Below are 17,218 nucleotides of genomic sequence, written 5' to 3'. Positions count from 1 at the left end.
GAAGGGTAAGAGAGATTGAGAGATAGATAACGAGGTCTATTTTGGACAGATTGATTTTAAGATGTCTACTATGTATCCAAATCAAGATGTCTGAAAAGCAATTGAAGATTGGAGATAAGAGGTCAGCAGAGAATTTGGGGCAACACAGGTAGATCTGAGAGTCATCAGCATAGAGATGGTAGTTAAATCTGTGGGAGTTGATAAGATCTAGTGAATTAGAATAGAGGGGGAAGAGACAAAACAGGACAGAACCCTAAGGAATACCTACAGTTAGAGGGTGTGATCTAGAAGAGAATTCAACAAAGGAGACAGAGAAGGAACAGGTCAGATAGACAAGTCACTTAACCTCTGTTTGCCTCAACTTCCTCATCTGTCAAATAGGGATAATAATAGCATCTACCTCCCAAGATTGTTGTGAATGCTTGGCACATAGTAAGCACTATGTAAATGTTATTATTATTATATCTTTATTTTGTTAAACATTTCCCAATTGCATGAGCTAGGGTGATTTGTAAGGCTTCACCCCACCCCCCAGGCTTGAAATTTGAGACCATGGGTTATGTCTGTGCTATGTTCTTTTTCCAAGTTTTAAACATTGCATGTAAATGTGTACAGTCATTATAAACATACTTCTATGGGGGAGGAGTATGTCAAGAATTATGCTATTGGCTTGAAAAATGTGTGGGGTTAGTGGGGGAAAGTCCCTGGCAATCAGCCCTTGAGAGTTAGGGAGAGACAGGCAGGTCTGAGATAGAGTTTGAATGAATTTCTGTTAAGCTGGGAGAGCCAAGAAGAGATACAAACTCAAAGATTGAGAAAATTCCAAGCATGAGGGGCAGACAGCTAGACTAGGCAGGGTATTTGTGCCTGGGTTATTTGATACCATCCCCTACACAGTTGGGGAATGAAGGAACCCAGCTTAGCTTCAAACGTCACTTCTGAAAGATGTTCCTCTGTCTTGATTTCCAGATCGAATTTGAGCAGGTGCAAACCTTTGTGCTCAGAACCCACAGAAGAACCTTATAAAAAATCTAGGGTGTGAGTTTAAAGAGGAGAAAATGATATAAACTCTCTCTCTTTACTCACCCCTCGCCTCCAACAGCTCTAATTAGGGAAATGAAACAGGAAGCACAAACAGGTCCCAGGACAGCAATCCCATACTTAAGTGTCATCAGATCTATTAAAGTGAGACAAGAAAGTAATTGAGGGTTAAAAAAAAAAAAAAGACAAAATAAAACAGAATGATCATAGGGACTGCTCCCAGGTGAGCATAAAATGTAGGTACAGACTTTGAAAGGTGGGTTCCATTTCCTTCCTTGACCTGAAGTCATGACCTTCTTGGATAAAGTATGTTCATCTGGGAGGGAAAAAGGAAAGACAAAAGAGATTTAGGGGTTTAGATCTAACACAAAGGAATTTGGGTTTATGAAGGAAGACAAAAAGCACCATAACATAGTAGAAAGAAGACTGACCTTGAAGTCAAGAGGATCTGGGTTGAGTCTTGCCCTTTGAAAGTACTGGCTGTATAGTCATGGACAAGACACTTCATCTCTCAGTGCCCCCAGACAACTCTCTAAGACTATTGTAAATTAGAGTAGAAATTAACATCAACGGAGAAAGTCTCCATACTGAGAGTTGGACAGAGAAAACTATGAAATGTGTATTAAAATTCATAAATATCTTTCTATGCCTCTGCATGGGACTTTTTATCAATGACACAAAAGATATATATATGTATATATATATATATAAATATATATATATATATATATATATACACCATATGTACCGGCCGCGCCGACCCTCTCCTCCTATAAGGAGCAGGCTGCCAGAGTCATACTCACTCTCGAGTCTTCGGTCCTCAGCCGGATAAACACACAGAGACGAGCCATCGGGAGGCGCCAACACCAGAGCTTTATTCAGAGGCCATCACAGCAAGCCATCACAGCAAGCCCAAGCAGCAAGGCCAGAGCAACAGAGCAGGAGCCAAGAGAGAGAGCGCGTGATCTGACCATGCTCTTTCCTAAGTACCTACTAGCCCCTCCTCCCCAGCCCGCTCACTAGCCAATGATTGTAGGGTCAGATACCGGAAGGGGCTGTCTGAGTTTAGCACACCAAGGGGAAGGGAGTGACGTAGGAGGCTACGACCGGATACAGGAAGGAGGCATCTGGGATTAGTGCATAGACAGAGTACGTGACCTAGGAAGTCACGAAGGAGGCATCTGGGGTCAGTGCTACACAAAGGGACCCAGGAAGTCAGGAAGGTCACAAGATGGAGGCGTCTGGGGTTGATGTTGCATATAGGGAGGGGACTAAGCAAAGGGAACTCGCCCTCTGCCGTCCCACTCCCACGTGGCACCGCCCCTTGCCTCAGGAGCACAAGCTCCGGCTACTTCCTTGCACCCAGCTTATCTCACATAGCACTGCCCACTGCCTCAGGGCTTCTCAGTACCCAGCCCATCCCAGTTCACCACGACTCTGCCTACCACAGCCCCTGCCTCGACTTCCAAAAATACCCAGATCTTACCCTAATCTTGCCACAGGGCCCACCTGGTAGTTGCCAACATCAGACAGTCCCTCACAACCATATATACCAAAAAGTTTATAACAGCACTTTTCATGGTAGTAGAAATCTGGAAACCAAGTACATATCCATCAATTGGTAAATGGTTTAACAAATTGTAGTACATGAACATAATGGGGTATTACTGTGCAGGAAGAAATGATGAGTGTGATAAATGTAGAGAAGTAGGGAAAGCTTTATATGAACTGACGCAAAGTGAAGTAACAGTCACAAAAACAGTATACATAGTGACTACAACAAAGTAAAGCAAAAAAGAATAACACCAACGAATCAAAACTGAATGCTGTAGAATTAGAAAAACAAGTTTGTTTCCAAAGAAGAGATAGGAGAAGAAACTTCTTTCACTACTCTGCAGAGATAGGGAACCTGGGTCTTCAACAATACATGTAATATCAGACTTTTTCAATGTGTTTTATGGGAATCCTTTTTCTCTTATTCCTCTAAAAAATAAAAGAAAAAAGAAAATTCTCTCTGGGGGTAGGAATGGAAGGATATTAGGGGAAATCTGAGTAATGTTAAATAAAAGAGGTCAATAATAATTATTCACAAGTATGCTCTCCTAGAAGGTTTCCTGGGTCTTTCAGATTGTTAGGGTAAGGTAGGGAAAGGTAAGGCTGAGACTTTTCAATTATCCAAGGAAGATGATAGCCTTGGATTTCTAGAAGGATCAAGAGATCATAGATTTAGAGCTCGAAGGATCTATAGATATCATTTAGTCCAAGGCTGCCTTTTTAGAGAGGAGGAAACTGAAAACCCTAAAGTGTAAATGACTACAAACTTTACCCAGATAGTAAAAGTAGCAGAGCTGGGATTCAACCCCAGACTGTCACTTCAAGTCCTCACCTCTTTCCACTACCCAGACTGAACCAAGTCTAAACAGAGCTACATCTTTGCTTCCTTGTGTTTTTAGATTTCAAAGCCTTGCTTCAATTTGGGCTTACCTTAAAATCTTTATTCTTATTAGACATAGCCTTCCTAGTGGTTACTCCCACTGTTTTCTTCTTAGTCTCGTTAATTTAATCAAGAAATGTGGCTCATGAACAAAACCTTACATTACTGTCCTTCAAGCATTCTATGTTCCTACCTAAAGAGACTATTAGCCTGTCTCTGAACTTGAGACACCATCTTTCCGCTCCAGGTGTAAAGATGTGGGGTGAAATCACCCTGGAGTTCTTAGGTTGTTCATTGGCACCTAGCCAGGAGCATTAGACTTTTGGAATGGTCCCTTTCCAGTGGCCTATCCTGAACTTATAAAGGCCTTGAAACTTTGAGTTGTCCATTTGCATATGAAAAGGTCAGGAAATTTGTAGAGACCAGTTTGTACAGGTGCCTTTTTCTCTGCCCACTCACTGATGTGCCCAGACAGGAGAGATGGAGAGTTTAGAAGCTGAAAAGCAGATTCATACTCATTCATCTAGGTGGAGCATTCTAGGAGTGGGTGAGAGTGGGTGATCCATTGCCTGGAGCTAGAACCCTGCTCCAGAGAGGGCAGACTACTGCTGGTCCAATAGTGTGGGTACTGGTCCCTGCTGGTTTTGTGTAGCCTGTATATTCAATCAGCAAAGTCTAAAGATGGAGACAATGGAGACAATGGCCAAGCAATGAGGACAAGGGCCCAACAGCCCAGGAGCAGACCCAGGGAATCCAGTGGAATGAATCACCCGGCAGAGATGCTATACTCTGCCCCACAAGGAGCAATGCAAGGATATCATGAGAAGACATGGCAGGGGTGGGTGGGCATCCCCCCAGAAGAGAAGGGGGCATGTAGTGTAGTAGAAAAGGCATTGGATGGAGGCATCTAGGTAGTGCAGTGGATAAAGCTCCGGCCTTGGAGTCAGGAGGACCTGAGTTCAAATCTGGCCTCAGACACTTAACACTTACTAGCAGGGTGACCCTGGGCAAGTCACTTAACCCCAATTGCCTCACCAAAAAAAAAAAAGAGAAGAAAGGGCATTGGGCTTGGAGTCAGAAAAAACGTGGGTTCAGATCCTGGCACAGACATCTACTAGATGTGTGATCATTGGCAAATCATTTAATCTCTCTATGCCTCAATTTCTTTATCTGTAAGATGAAGCGATTTAACTCAAAGACCTCTAAAGTCCTTCTACCTCCCTGTCTAGGATCTTGTGACCCTTTCAGTGGCAGCTTTAAGTTGCTTTAGCCATATGTGTTCTTCTCCACTTGTCAGTTCTACAGTTGACCTTGCTTGACACTACCCCTGTGTGTTTTAGTGGGGGAATTGCCCCAGTTTTGTAGGGAAAATGTTGTCTTCTTACTATGACATTGCAGATAAAGTTGATTGACTTGAGTAATTCTTTCTTTTGTTTGACTATGAAAAGTAGACACACCAGTAGAGACTTGTAAGCTTTAGTTTAGGAGTTTTAGGAGTAAGGGCCAAAGAGCATCTAGAACCTGGGTTAATCATCTCCCAGGGAGTCCAACCTTTTGAACATTATTTGAGTCAGTAGCCCAGAGGGAGCAATACAGGTGCAATCAAGCAGGGTTATCACCATCTTTCAGAATCTTGCCTTTCTTTGAAAGCTCAGCCCAGTGCCCTTACTTCCTCTTATAGCTTTCTCTAATTTCCCCCCCGCCAATCCTGAGCTAAAAGTGCTCTCTATTTTTCCACATATCCCTAGACAACTTGTGAGCTGTGTGATCCTGGGCAAATCACTTAACACCTTTCTGCCTCAGCTTCCTGTTCTGTAAAGTAGAAATGATAATTATACCTACCTCTTAGAGTTGTTGTGACCTATATGACCTTAAGTAAGTCACTTAACTTCTGTCTGCCTCAGTCTCCTCAACTGTAAAAAGGGAATAATAATAGCCCAACTCCCAGGGTTGTTGTGAGAATCAATTAAGTTATATAAAGCACTTTGAAAACCTTGAAGTGCCATATAAATGGTAGCTATTATTATTATTAACTATGTAGTATATTCAACTAAATAGAAGAGAAGGATGTATAGTAGAAAATACAGATTGGATTTACCTACTTTGTTTCAGAATATTATCCTTCCCTATTCTGCTACCCCCATCCTATAATGTCCCTACCCTTGATTTGTGTAGAAAAAAATGCCTTTTTGTTCATTCATGTCTCGAATTAATGTTTTATTATATAATCATAACTGTTGAATACAGGCTGGGTGATGGACTATATGTACATGCCATCTGAGGCCCAACCTAGTTAAATTCAGAAATGCTTAACATTCTGGTTGGCCACAAGGTAAAGAATGTTTAAGCCACAGCAACTCTCCAAGACCATCTACTAAAATGCAAAGGGCTTACAATTTATGTCAATGGGAGGTCATCCACACCATCAAAATCCAGGATCCTTGAAGCATCAGAGTATTCTATAATTACAGAGTTGGAGGGTCCCTTTGAGGTCATCTAATCCAAGTACACCATGCTCTGCTTGTTCTGTACATTCATCAAGGTCAGAACCATATAATCCTCATTTAATGACACCTGGAATAATTAGGCCCTTAATAAGCACTTCTAGTCCTTGGAATGGTACTTTTTGTGATAGCAAAAAACTAGAAACAAAGTGAGTGCCCACTGATTGGGGATTGGCTGACCAGCTATGGCATATGAATGTATAGTGAGGGCCCATGCATTGCAAAGACCGTCCCCTACCTGTAGCTTTAAGTATCTTTATGTAGCTTGAAGGGAGCTTGACTCGACATCTCTAGCCTCTTCTCCCCACCCACCATTCTCCAAGGGAGAATTCCCTTCCTTCTTGCCAGGAAGGGAAGCAGAAAATTGGGGCTAGAGGCCTCTCTGCTCTAGAATTATATCTATATGATTCTTTAAATACTGTTAGTCTAGGGGATGTGATCAGGTTCAAGCTAACTTCTGATTGCTGTTCAGTTTTTGGGAGGAGGATTCCAAGCTCTATATCCAAAGTTTGATCCCTTTCCCATCAGTTTCCTACCAGTTTCACAATGAACACACATAGCAAACAGCAAAGAAATCCATAGCCAAACAGAATTCAGAGAAAGTATACATAGGCGGTTTTATACCAGACAGTACTGAGCGGAGGGGCTTTCCCACTGGGGTTAAGGTAACTTAGATCAACCAAGAGAGAATCCGAGATCTTACCCAATGGGAAACTCTTCAAAGCCTCTAAGAGTAGCAAGTTGGGGATAGGGACATGATGGAGACTGTCAGCCCCTCTCTGGTCTTCCTAGAGTATTTTCCTTCAGCAACCTGAAGTAAGTTTGGCTTCTTCCGTTTTCCTTCTCAAAGAAGGAAGCCAGAAGCCCCAGAACCTGGAAGTGACTGTAGGGCCTGAATCCAATGGAAGACCATCTCCAGATGGTCTTTCTGTGGTGGCAAAAATTTGGAAATTGAGATACCCATCAATTGAGGAATGGCTGAACAAGTTGTGGTATGTGATTGTAATGGAATACTATTGTGCTGTAAGAAATGACCAGCAGGATGCTTTCAGAAAAATCTAAGGGGCAGCTAGGTGGTGCAATGGATAGAGTACCAACCCTGGAGTCAGGAGGACCTGAGTTCAAATCCTGCCTGAGACACTTAACACTTATTAGCTGTGTGACCTTGGGCAAGTCACTTAACCCCAATTGCCTCATTGAAAAGAAAAACCTGGAAAAACTTACATGAAAGACTTAGCTACTTTGATCAATATAATGATCATACACAAGTCCTTTGAGATTGTCTTGGATCATTATATTGATTAGAGTAGCCATCTTTCACAGTTGATCATTTTTACAATATTGCTGTTACTGTGTACAATGTTCTCATGGTTCTGCCTGCTTCACTCTGCATCAATCAATTCCTGTAAGTCTTTCCAGATTTTTCTGAAGTCATTCTGCTCATCATTTCTTCCACAAAATGACTAATATTTTAAATGATTGCACATGTGTAACCTATATCAGATTGCTTACCTTTTCAGGGAGAGGGGAGAAGAGGGAGGGAGGGAGAGAATTTGGAACTCAAAATTTTAAAAAATGAATTTTAATGACCAAACGAGATATGAAATGCAAAGTGGATAATTTTGATTACATTAAATTGAAAAGTTTTTGCACAAAGCCAAAATAACCAAGATTAGAAGGGAAGCAGAAAACTGGGAAAGAATTTTTACAAACAGTGTCTCTGATGAAGGACTCATTTCTAAAATATGTAGAGAACTGAGTCAAATTTATAAGAATACAAGTCATTCCCCAATTGATAAATGGTCAAAGGATATGAACAGGCAGTTTTCAGATGAAGAAATTAAAGCTATCTATAGTCTTATGAAAAAATGCCCTAAATCACTATTGATTAGAGGAATGCAAATCAAAACAACTCTGAGGTACCACATCACACCTATCAGATTGGCCAACATGACAAAACAGAAAAATGATCAATGTTGGAGAAAATATGGGAAAATTGAAATATTAATACATTGTTGGTGGAGTTGTGAACTGATTCAACTCTTTTGGAGAGCAATTTGGAACTATGCCCAAAGGGCTATAAAAATGTGCATATCCTTTGACGGAGCAATAGCAGTTCTAGGGCTTTATCCCAAAGAGATCATACAAATGGGAAAAGGTCTCACATATACAAAAATATTTATAGCAGCTCTTTTTGTGGTGGCAAAGAATTGGAAATTGAGGGATGTTCATTAATTGGGGAATGGCTGAGCAAGTTGTGGTCTACGAATGTAATGGAATACTATTGTGCTATAAGAAATGATGAGCAGGCAGACTTCATAAAAACCTGGAAAGACTTGTATGGACTGATGCTGAGTGAAGTGAGCAGAACCAAGAGAACATTGTACACAATAACAGTCACATTGTAAGATGACTAACGTTGATAGACTTAGTTCTTTTCAGCAATGCAAGGATCTAAGACAACTCCAAAAGTCTCATGATGGAAAATGCTATCCACATCCAGAGAAAGAACTACAGAGTCTGAATGCAGATCAAAGCATACTATTTGCTCTCTCTTTTTTTTTCTCTTTTGTTTTGTTTCTTCTTTCTTGTGATCCCTCTTATGGGTTCTAATTCTTCTTTATAAGATGACTAATATGAAAATATGTTTAATAGGAATGTATATGTAGATCCTATATCAGATTGCACGCCATCTTGGGGAGGGAGGCAGGAAAGAGGGGGGAGAAAATTTAAAACTCAAAAACTTATGGAAGTGAATGTTGAAAACTAAAAATAAATTAAAAAACAACAACAAAAATAAATAAAATAAATGTTAAAATTGTTTTACGTGTAATTAGGGAAAAATAAAATATTATTTTAAAAAGGGGGTGAGAGGAAGAAAATGGAACAAAAAAAAAGAAAAAAGAAGAGAAGGAAGGAAGAAGAAAGAAGAAAGGAATAAGATTTCTTCCTAAAGATACCAAGTAGATCAGTGGATGTATTAAGACCAGGACAGTGGACTTGACCTCAGCATCGGTCAATCTTCCTCTGTTCCACAGAATCACAGAAATACTAAAGTGGAATACAAGATGACCAAATATTTGTCCCATGAAAATGTTTCTCTTTGCCTTTGAGTGCACCACAAAACCAATTCCACCAACTCTTTTATTTATCTCTCCAAGGAGAACCTATGAGCTAAGTGTAACCTTTTTATTCCTTCTGGTTTCATTTCAAGTAGGAATGTCAAGATTGATACAAGTTACTTTCTTCAGTAGCATGTTCATTCCTTCCTAGGTCATGGGACAGTAACCCCCCTTATCTGTTGGAATACAAACAGATAAATTAAAGTTTATAGATAATCTTAACTGTTATTCTGAACACCCTTTGCTCCCTCTCCAGCTCCCCCCACCTACTACCATTATAGAAGAAGAAAGGACTCCCACACAGGACTCAGAGCCATTTTGTATTTGGTTTTATAGACTACATGAGGCAACCTCCTCTCACACATGGGGCCCCTAGAAGAGCTACCCCAGGTTTAAGATGTTCTGTGAATCGTTAGCCACTCAAAATCACAACTCATAAGCCTCTGCCAATGTGTTTACAATAATAATAGCTAGTATTTCATAGAACTTTAAAGTTTGCAAAGCTCTTTACAAATATTGTCTCATTCTATCCTCACAACCACCCTGGGAAGTAGGTCCTATTATCATTTCCATTTTATAGATGAGGAAACTGAGGCAGATAGAGGTTGACTTGCCCAGAGTGACATAGCTAAAAAGTGTCTGAGGCCAGATTTCAACTCAGGTGTTCCTGACTCCAGGTCTAGCATGCTATCTACTGCCCCACCTAGTTGCCTCTTAATAATAATAATAATGATGATGATGATGATGATGATGATGATGATGATGATGATGATGATGGTGATGGTGATAGTTAACATACAGCACTTACTATGTTTGAGGCACTGTGCTAAGCACTTTAAAGTTATTATCTCATTTGATCCTCACAACAAACCTGGGAAGTAGGTGCTATTATTAGCTGAATTTTACAGATGAGGAAACTGAGGCAAACAGAGGTGGAGTGACTTGCCCAGGGTCACACAGCTAGTTAAGTATCTGAGCATGGATTTGAATTCAGGTGTTCAAGACTCCAGGCCTGACTGTCAGTGCACTATGGCGCCACTTTGCTGCCTGTCAAGGTGCTTAAGCCACACTTTCTCACATCATTGGTGGGTGAGTAGGGTGATCACACATAGGAGTCATGTATAAAGAACATTACTTACGTTTCCTAGTGTACAAGCCTGTTTCTGCAGTCTTTGCTGGACCTTGCTCCTTGCCATTAGCTTCTGGATCTTTCTTGGCCCACCCAAACTGTCTCATACATATTTAGTGAGCCAGAGTATAGTGGCTATCCTGTAGTCATACTTCCCAGCTTAAAAAGCCAGGCTGAGGGGCAGCTAGGTGGCGCAGTGGATAGAGCACCGGCCCTGAAGTCAGGGCCTGAATTCAAATCCAGATCCTCCTGACTTCAGGGCCGGTACTCTATCCACTGCGCCACCTAGCTGCCCCTTATTTGTTCTTTCTAGGCCAAATTTTGACTCATTCAGCTAGACTTTGCCTCAGTTTTCGGCCAGTATCAACTTTCCACCTGGCCTCTCAAACATGATTCCTGCCTACCTCTAAAAACAAAACAGTCTATATGTAGATTCCAATTTATCCTTTCTTTGGGCCTCTCAGTGGATTTGTAGCCCGTGGCTTGGTTGTTTTTTAGCTCCACTGTCACAATGCTGCCTTCTGGTATCCTCTGGAAACAAACCCTGAAGGTTGGAAGCTTATCACCACTCAGATTGAACTCTGTAAGTCCCATATTGCAGTCCAAAGCATGATGCTCACGGCAACCAATGGAATCAGGGTAGAGACTTTTCTTCAGAATGAGCCAACAGCCCATAGTGATTCCTTTTCTTTTTTCTTTTCTAACTCCAAAGATCAGGAACTGACTTCTCAGATGTATCTTTCTCCCTTTAAACTAGATTTAAAAATAATGTGAAATGAGGCTTTCCTATTACATTTTGGTCTCTTAAAAAATTCCACTTGCCCAACATTTGCTCCCTGAGTTCTTGTGGACAAAAAATTCATGACCAAGTGGCTACCCTACTAGTGATGAGCCTTTCCATACTTAGTTGGCTGGTCTGCAGAAATTAGACTTTCTCCACAACAGTGCTGGAAGCATTTTATTTTTTTTTGGCAAGGCAATAGAGATTAAGTGACTTGCCCAGGTGCAGACAACAACAACAAAAAAAGTGGTGTAAAAGGTTAGTCTTGGTTAGATAGAAAATTCAAGTAACAGAGTCTTAGGGCCTTTATTTTATCTATAATATGAGAGAATTGTACTAAATGACCTCTAAGGGGGCTTTCAAAATCTAAATCCTATGAACAGATAGTCTCATTTCACAGTCTTTCTAGTGTTGAACTCTCTCCGGTGCTACTCTTCCAACCTGAATTCAAAGTTTGGGTCTCAGAGGAGTGGCTGCTACCTAGGATTCTATAGGTACCTTATAGAACTATCTTTCTAAAACTTTAGATCATGGGCCCTCACCAGTGTGTTACCTATTAACAATCAGACAACAGACTAAATTAGCTCTTAGCAAAGCATTTGACCAAATAGTGTAGCACTGGGGTGGGGAACCTGTGACCTGGAGGCCACATATGGCCTTCTAGGTCCTTGGGTGTGGCCTTTTGACTGAGTCCAAGTTTTACAGAACAAATCCTTTTATTGAGAGGATTTGTTCTATGAAGTTTGGATTCAGTCAAAGGTCCAAACTTGAGGACCTAGAGGGCCACATGTGACCCTGAGGCTGCAGGTTCCCCATTCCTGGAGCAAGAACAGTAGGAAGGAAGGAAACAACCAATTATTAAGCACTTATCATATGCCAGGCACTATATTAAGCATTTCACACTGATTATCTCATTTAATCCTCACAACAACCCTGAAAGGTAGGTGCTATTATTATCCCTATTTTACAATTAAGGAAACTGAGGCACAAAAGTTGTAAAAAAAATCCCCCCAAAAAAGCTCTGGGGCATACTTTCTTACAAATATACATCTAAGTCTGTGAGGAGAGTGGGTACAAACTTAATGCACCATGGTAGGGAGAGCTATTTTTGGAAACCTCATAGAGTCCCCACAAAATTCAATGCTGGGTGTAGCATCTATCCTGGGCAGACAGGTTGGTCCTCACAGGGTATGGTGCCTCTGCTAGACAGGTTAATCTACTGGACTACCTGGCCCTGCTCCTTGATAGGGAGCTGAAGTCTCTACTACCTCCTCCAGCTGTTGTTGTTTGTCCTTCATTTTCTAAGACAACCAATGACCACTTGCAGATGAATTAGATTTAAGTGAGGCAGAGTGGCACAAAGTTGTCAGCCTCACTTTCTCTTCCTGAGTCATCCAAGTCCAGTGGCCAGACAAAAGTCAACATGACTGGTGACGGCCCTGGATGCAGTCTATGACCTTGGTGTCTTAGATTCCTAAACAAGATCTAAGTGCTCTATAGTGGTGTGGTTTGGGATTTCCGGGAACCCAAAATGTCAGGGTACAGGGCAGTGTCCAATTGGAATGAATTCACATACTCAAACCTTCTTCTAGTCAAAAGACAAGGGTTTACTGTAACACAGATAGAAGGGAGTGGTATTCCTAGTGAACTTGCAACTTAATGGGGGTGAGACTGATGTTTATATACAAAAAGAACAGCAAAAGGATATGGATGGGATTAAAGAGTGGTTGGTATATGCAAGTAGTCTGGGGTGAGCCAAGAAGGACAGTGAAAGGAATGTCAAGTAAGCTAATGAAGTGATCTAGGTAGGCTGGGGTATGCCAATTGCCTTGGATGGAGGCACTAGTGATCTGGGCTGCTGAAATGGATGGGAAAATTCAGGGACTGGGTTGCTTTCAAAGACATGATCTTTTCCTTTTAGGGGTCCAGGTCCAATCACCCCATCACACAGCACCTGCTTCAGCTGCCTTCATGGCTACTGGAACAAATTGTTCTCATCTGCCTATTCTGCTGGGGGACATCTTCACATACTTGGGGTAGATACCCCACTAACTTACACTGATGGGTTTGAGACTACTCACTTACCTTTAGTCTGGTTTAGCCCATCTGTCAAGATGGCATGTGACCCATGTGCATGCTACAGCTTCTTAGAGTCACAGGTGAGAATTGAGTGTCAAGTGGACACCAAAGGTGGATGAGGAGCCCTGGAAAGGGCTCAGCAAGGCCTCACATCAGAGGTGCTAGTCCTCCCTGAACATCCCATACACCCCCACAGACTTAGCTTGCCATCTCTCGGGTAGGAGTACAGTTTTTCTTGGTTCAAGGATGAGGGTCCTCTCAGTGAGAAACTTCACTCTAGGGGCAGCCAGGTGACATGGTGAATAGAGCACTGGGCCTAGAGTCAGAAAGACCTGTGTTGGAATCCTGCTTCAGACCTGAACTATCTGTGTGACCCTGGGCAAGTCATTTAACCTCTTTTGGCCTCAGTTTCCTCAAATATTAAGTGAGGATAATAATAGCACCTACCTCCCAGGGTCATTGAGGATCAAATGAGATGATATTTGTTAATTGCTTGGTATAGTGCCTGACATACAGACGCCTGTACCCTCCTTCCTTGTAACTCATGGTAATCATCTAGTATACTTCCCAAAGGTTCATATCTACAGTCTAGGCCATAGTAAAACAGTGCCAATTTGCCCAATAATCATCAATCAACTCTGGGTTTCAGGTTCTCCTATTTTTAAAAAGTAAATCTCTTTTTATAAACTTTTCCATTGAGCAGATGGGGAAAAAAGTGTTGAGATAATCTAATACCTCTATGTCCTGGGGGCAAGTTCATTGCCAACACTGGCCTTTTCATATGCAAATGAGCATCATATTCTCAATCATTTCCACCCAAACCCTACTAGATACAAAAGTTGTCTAAATGAGGCACATCCTTAAAAGTCATTGACTCTAATTTAGGAACAGAAATTTTGCTTTAGGTAAAGAGGTACACCTCTATGTCAGGAATAGGGAGTAGAGGATAGAGGGTAGGTTGAGGTAGGGAGGGATTCTGCTGGATACAACTTGGATCAAAGGATCATAGAGGCGGAAGGGACCCTAGAGGTCATCTAAAAAACCCACACTTTTACAGATAAGGAAACTGAGGCCTAGTTGGGGTGACTTGCCCTACATTACATTGATAGTAAGTGGAAGAGCGCAGATTTGAACCCAAGTCCTGACTTCAAATTCAGTATTTTTTCTACTATACCATAATGTTATAATAATAACAATAACAGCAACATAGAGTTTATGAATCACTTAGAGGTTTACAAGGGCAGCTAGGTGGCACAGTGGATAGAGTGCCAGGACTAGAGTCAAGGAAATGCATCTTCCTGAGTTCAAATCTAACCTCAGATATTTACTAGCTGTGTGACCCTGGGCAAGTCATATAACTCTGCCTCAGTTTCCTTATCTGTAAAATGAATTGGAGAAGAAAATGGCAAGCCACCTCCAATATCTTTGTCTAGAAAACCCTAAAAAAGAGGTCACCAAGAGTCGGACGCTACTGAAAGGCATGAACAACAATAGAAAGGTTTACAAAGCACTTACACTTGTCTTATTAGATCCTCACAAAAACTGTTGAGGATTTAGCAAAATTGCAGGCTATAAAATAAACCCACATAAGTCATCAGCATTTCTATATATTACCAACAAAGTCCAACAGCAAGAGATAGAAAGAGAAATTCCATTTAAAGTTGCTGTAGATATGATAAAATATTTAGGAGTCTAATTACCGAAACAAAGCCAGGAACTACATGAACACAATTACAAAACACTTTTCACACAAGTAAAGTCAGATCTAAATAATTGAAAAAACATCAGTTGCTCATGGGTAGGCCAAGCTAATATAATAAAAGTGACAATTCTACCTAAGCTAATTTACTCATTCAGTGCCAAACCAATCAAACTATCAAAATATTATTTTATAGATCTAGGAAAAATTAATGACAGGATTCATTTGGAATAACAAAAGGTCCAGAATATCAAGGGAACTAATGAAAAGAAATGCAAGAGAAGGTGGCCTAGCCAATCCAGATCTTAAATTGTATTATAAAGCAGCAATCATCAAAGCTACTTGGTACTGGCTAAGAAATAGAGTGGTGGATCAATAGAATAGGTTAGGTATGCAAGACCCAGTAGTCAATGACTACAATAATCTACTATTTGATAAACCCAAAGACCTCAGTTTCTGGGATAAGAACTCACTATTTGACAAAAGCTGCTGGGAAAACTGGAAAAGAGTATGGCAGAAACTAGGCATAGACCAAAATCTCACACCATATACCAAAATAAAGTCAAAATGAGTTCATGATTTAGATATAAAGGCTGATACTGTAAGCAAACTGGGAGAGCAAGGAATAGTTTACCTGTGAGATTTATGGAGAACAGAAGAATTCATGACCAAACAGGAAATAGAGAACATTATGAAATGTAAAATGGATAATTTTGATTACATCAAATTGAAAAGTTTTTGCACAAAGCCAATGCAACCAAGATTAGAAGGGAAGCAGAAAACTGGGAAACAATTTTTACGAACAGTGTCTCTGATAAGGGCCTCATTTCTTAAATATATTGAGAACTAAGTCAAATTTATAAGAATACAAGTCATTCGCCAATTGATAAATGGTCAAAGGATATGAACAGGCAATTCTCAGCTGAAGAAATTAAAGCTATCTGTGGTCATATGCAAAATGCTCTAAATATTTTATATTTAGATATAATAAAATATAATACAAATATAAAATATATGTACATATATGGGACATATAGTAATTACAATTGGGAAGAGAATAAACATTTATTAAGTACCTACTATGTGTCAGGCACTAGGTTAAGCACTTTTACTAATATTATGTCATTTGATCACAACTGGAAAATGAGTTGGGCCAAGAATTAAACAGGACTAGACAAGGCGGGTTGGATTGCCTACTGTAACTTGTAAAATTCCTTTAATGATCCCAAATTTCTCCCAGAAACAAAGTCTTTTTAATACCAATAGTCTACCAGTGGTGTGTATAGCTGGGAGTCATGGCACATTTTAAAATTATTTTAATTAAAAATGAGTATCACACAGAGAATTGTGGAGAGATACATGATGGGTATAAGTCAGCTATAACATTTAACTTGTTAGGGTCTCCAAAGAAGAATTCAGCTGAAGCACAGCATCAGAAAAATGTGTGATCCTGGGCAAGTCACTTAACCCCAATTGCCTTGCCAAAAAAAGAAAAGAAAAAAAAAAAGGAAGTGTGGGTCATAGTGGGTAGAGAGATGGTTTAAACATCTATATGGCTTATAGATGCCTTAAACTCATTATCTCCCCCTCCCCAACCCTCTCCTCTTTCTAATTTCCCTATTATTATCAGGACACCAACATCTCCCTAGTCATCCGGACCTGCAACCTAAGCATCATCTTCTACTCCTCACTTACATGTCCAGTCTGTTGTCAAGCTCTATTGTTCCTACCTTTGAAAGACCTCTTTCATAAGTCCTCTTCCCTCCGCTCACAAAGGCTCTCCCCAGTATGGGCCCTCAGTACCTCATACCTGGAATATTGCAGTGGCCTTCTAAGTTGGCCTCCTTTCCTCAAGTCTCTTCTCAGTCTAGTCCATCTTCCACTCAGTTGCTAAAGTTACCTTCTTAAAGCCAGGGACTGACTCAATAAACTCCAGTGGCCCTCATTACCTCCAGGTTTCAAATATATGTGTCAAGACCCCATGTGTTGCAAGGAGGCCTGTATCCTGCACATAGCAAGGGGGCATCAGGAGCCAAAGCAGATAGCTGTAGCCTCTTGTCCCCCCTGTCCTCCTCCAAGGGAGACCTTAATTCCTGCCAGGAGGGGAAGCAGGGGTTTGGGCCAGAAGCTTGGTTACTCTGCTCTCCTCGGAGAGAGAGGGTACAAGGCTAGAAATTAGATATTTAGATACATAGAGACAGATTTATATTTATTATGTATTTTGTTATTATGTATAATATAATACATAATTATATAATGTGTAATATATTATTATAAATTTATTACACTTTCTTAAATATTATTAATACAGGGGATGAGGTTTTCAGGTTCAAGTCTGATTACTATTTCAATATTAGGGAGAAGGAGGACTCCTAAGCACTATATCTGAGTCTTGACCCCTCTCCCACCAAATACCAGTTCTATAATGA

General features: G+C 40.7%; 1 long non-coding RNA gene across 1 annotated transcript; it reads right to left on the bottom strand.

Moving 5' to 3' along the window:
- Window positions 1-492: 492 nt before the first annotated feature.
- LOC114050780 lies at window positions 493-1,880 on the bottom strand. The gene is made up of 3 exons (XR_003570075.1): window positions 1,845-1,880; window positions 1,290-1,357; window positions 493-1,177 (listed from the first exon to the last, which is right to left on the bottom strand). It is a non-coding gene; the product is annotated as an uncharacterized LOC114050780 (long non-coding RNA).
- Window positions 1,881-17,218: the final 15,338 nt, after the last annotated feature.

The sequence above is a fragment of the Vombatus ursinus genome, unplaced genomic scaffold (genome assembly GCF_900497805.2).
Source record: "Vombatus ursinus unplaced genomic scaffold, bare-nosed wombat genome assembly UNPS02014801.1, whole genome shotgun sequence".
Taxonomy (NCBI): domain Eukaryota; kingdom Metazoa; phylum Chordata; class Mammalia; order Diprotodontia; family Vombatidae; genus Vombatus; species Vombatus ursinus.
The sequence above is the reverse complement of the archived record's forward strand: the minus strand, read 5'-3'. Positions and strand labels throughout refer to the sequence as shown.